At 24.2% G+C, this 4,159-nt stretch overlaps 1 long non-coding RNA gene across 1 annotated transcript; it reads left to right on the top strand.

Annotated features, from left to right (window-relative positions):
- Positions 1-633: 633 nt before the first annotated feature.
- On the top strand, positions 634-1,309 carry LOC126264350 (uncharacterized). The gene is made up of 2 exons (XR_007547088.1): positions 634-843; positions 1,239-1,309. It is a non-coding gene; the product is annotated as an uncharacterized LOC126264350 (long non-coding RNA).
- Positions 1,310-4,159: the final 2,850 nt, after the last annotated feature.

The following is a 4,159-nucleotide window of genomic DNA, read 5'->3' on the forward strand; positions in this document are numbered from 1 at the left end:
AATTTGTCAAATTAACAGTCATAAAATATTTTCGATATATTTTTTACTTAACTTGTAAAAATGGAGAGTGATTCGACGACACATTGTTCTTGTTCCGACTGCAACCTGGAATGCAGAAGAAGGGCAATGTTAACAACTAATATTCTGGCCTTTTTATTTTTATGTGGCTGTATCAGAATCTGCAGAAAATTTAGTAAGTTACATTTGTCTAACATTTAATGTATATTGTGGAATAGAAGATAGATTAGAACGTTGATAAGTAACTGTTTGAATTAGTTAATAATTAGAGTTTCTAGTCAATTTGGAATAATTATATAATAATGGGGCAACCTCCAAAGAATATTTCTGATGAGTGTCCTGTTTTCAAATACATTTGATAAAGAGTACGAAAATATAAAAAGATGATAGAGATCTATAAATGTACAGTTGTATCACCTGTACATTAGTAATGTATGTTAGTAAGTATTTGCCTTTTATCAAATCCACCTATCAAAATTTAACAATTGTAATGATCTAATGAAATTTGGCAAATGTTTTATATGGGAACAATCTATAATATTGTATTAATAATGGTATTTAATTAAACATCATCATGTAACAATATATGTAAGGTTAGGTAACTTAATATTGACATATAAATGAAGTTTAACACCTTATTCAGTCAATCAAAGTATTTGTCAAAATTTGGAAAGAAACTATCTGAAATTAATGAAATGGATAAACCAGAAGTCCGGTGTACCTGTTCATGCTGCGAACTCGAATATCAAAGACGTGAAATGTTAAAAAACAATGTTGTCACTTTCCTCGTAGTATGTGGTCTTATAAGAATGTTCAGGACTATCAGTAAGTTTACTTAATAATGAAGTTTACGTTTTACAAAAGTCCTATTCCCTTGGATATTAATATTAACACGGTACTTTTACTTGTCCTCCGCACAGAATAACTTGTGGCAGGCAGGGAAAAAAACGGCCACGCTAATTGTCGGTTGTCGAGATTACAGCATTTTCCGAGACATTCAAACAATTTACCATACGTTTCCGCCAAGTATTTAAATTTAAAATTTAATAATGAATAAATTTAATGCACATTTGCATAGACCTTCTAACGTTGCGGCTGCGGCTTAATTAAGTGTGAGATATTCCATTCAGCGTTTCCATCCACTATACAGGGAAACTCAACCATTCTATCTCCATGTTAATTTATTCATAAAACTAATACTTATTATTATTACTTTTCAGTTGGTCCAGCTGTTGTTTAAAATATGCAGAGTCCAGGCATTATCACAATTAAATTGACCATTTACTCTTAACACTTGTTTTATTACTTTTTGATTTGTGTGACATCGATAGAAAATTGAATGTGTATGGTATGAATTGGTAAATTGAATTCGCAGTTCGATTACACGCGTTGTCAGTTGCTTAATGGAATCAATGGTACTAACTTAATTTTCCTTGTTGACCTTACGGCCTCACGATTTAAATGTCATTCTGCTTGCTCATGATGACTGAATGGAAAGGATACTATGATAAACATGAGATTTTGTCTAATTGGACAATTCTTTGAATTAACGTTTCGCTTCATATTTTCATATCTCATTTTAAACAGATAAAAATATTTTTATTGTTATTTTGGTTTGATCTACTCATAAAAATATAAAATTATAAATTAAATTGAAAATATTCAGTCATACATTAATATATTGAATATACATATTCAATTTAATAAAATAAATAAGAAGTTAAAAAAGGTAAGTAAGTTAATTGTTTTACGAACACCATTTTCTTATTTATATTTTATATTTTCTTGTTTTTGATTTAATTTAATCATTAAAATATAAAGTTCTACATAAGAAAATGTATTTATATACATATATTTATTCAAATCTATTATCAATTTATTAGAATACAATAAGAAGGTAAGTAAATTAACTGTTTTGAATTTTTTAACGATTATTTTACGCAGTTATACATACAACTCAGTTGCAAACGATACCATTTATTAAAACCCATCAGAAGTCAGAAAAGATAAGTAAATTCATTGTTTTGGATTTATTCATAGTTATTTTTTTCAAAGTAATTAATAATAAAAATGTACTACATTCATCATACTTTCCTTTCTGATAATTCCATTCCATATTATCAGTTATAAATGATACAAATAAAACTCAAAGAAAGCAAGAAAGGTAAGTAAATCTTTTTAAATTTATTTAGGTTTAATTTTAAACAATTTATTAATAAAAAATATACTATACTATTATTACCACTTAATACTTTCATGGTACATTTTAAAGATTTTATTTTATTTTAATCAAACATATATAAAGTTTCACATATAAAAGAATAAAAAAAAATAAAAATAATACAATTAATTGGAATGAAATTGGAATTTATTAAAAAAAAAAATGTAAACATTTGGTACTAATTTAATCAGACAATTTTTCAAGTTTATTTTCACTTGTAAACAAATTGTAAACATATTATAGTAATTTTATCTGCAATAAATAAAGTTCCACATATAACTACATTTATTAAAATCAATTATAAAATACACAATTTTAAAAAAGTATATTTTGTCAAGTTCATTTTTTCTTAAAGCAAACAAAATTAAAAATATACTACATTCATCATTCTTATTATTTTAAAAATTTATATTAATTTTATCAATAATAAATAAAATAAAAAAATAAATAAATATATTTATTAAAATCTGTTAATAAAACCCAAATAAAGTAAAAAAGGTCAATTTTTTCAGGTATAATTTTACTCAAAGCAAATAAAATTATGAATAAATACGTTCATTTTTTTTAATTTCATTTGGTATTAATTTTATCAACAATGAATAAAGTTCCACATATAAAAAACTTTATGAATATATTTATTAAAAACTGTTGTAAATGATCACAAAAGAAGTCAAAAAAGGTAATGTAATTTATTATTGTTTAAATATTTCAGATTTATTTTTGTTCAAAATTTACTCCGTACTTTTCAATTTTTTTTGTTTAGGTTTTTTTTATATTGAAATAGTTAAAATGCAAAAGAAAAGAATAAGTAAATTGTATATTTCCTTTTAACAGTTAATGATAAACATTCTCTTTAATAATTAAAAGGAAATACTATTAAAAAAATCGATATTATATAATAAATATTCCTCATTTCAAATGCATTTTTAATTTTCTTTTAACACCTCGTCTAGTTTTACCCAGTTACATTAAGGTGCGGTAAATTTTTTAGTTAAAATATAATTAATTAATTAATTTATCCACCACACGGTACAATTATTTAATATACATATTGAATATCATTATGTATTCTTGAACTAAGAAAATGAAAAATATATATATGTCCTACATATTAGGTATTTATAGAAAAATATAAAAGTCCGTTTTCAGTAATATCAATTACATATATCCCACACAAATCAAGTACTTATTGATAAGGTTTAGAAACAAATACAGAATAAATTAGATACTACAACTTCCTTGTGTTTATTAAAAGAACTGTATTATTTGGAAACTTTAAGTGTGTTTTAAATTAAAAAAAGGAAAACTAAATGTGTGGATTATAACATAAATGAATAAATACAAAACTTTTGTTTTTACTATTATTTCTGAAAAGACAAATTTGCAGGAAATAATTTTTCGAAAGACAATATTTTATAAGTAAATTTTAGGAAAATTAAGTCAATTTCTCGTAATTTTGTCCGAACATCGAAGTATATCCTATATTATTATATAAAATTTCAAATTTTTGGCGAGCCGCAATTAAATACGTATTTAAAAGGTATGCAAAGTAGGTATTATAAAAAATTGTTTACAGAAATCATATTAATTGAAAACATATAAATAAAAGTAATAAATATGTGCATAGAATTTAAATATTAACAATTAAACATATTTATTTCAATTCTCTTGATAATTTTGGAATGAAAAGGGAACTCGGGTACATTTATCGAGAGCCACAAATAATCCTTCAAAATGCCCTGTGGCAATTTTTGGAGTTTTGGCAACTTATTATATACCTTGTTTAATTATTCAAAAAAAAAACATATTTTTCATTTATTGTGTTAAACAGAGATAAATAAGGCTTCGACTAATCAGAATGGAAGTAAAATATTATCATAAGCGACACACTCCAAATTCGAAATCGACATGATTCTAAGA

This window comes from Aethina tumida, chromosome 1, assembly GCF_024364675.1.
Source record: "Aethina tumida isolate Nest 87 chromosome 1, icAetTumi1.1, whole genome shotgun sequence".
Classification (NCBI taxonomy): domain Eukaryota; kingdom Metazoa; phylum Arthropoda; class Insecta; order Coleoptera; family Nitidulidae; genus Aethina; species Aethina tumida.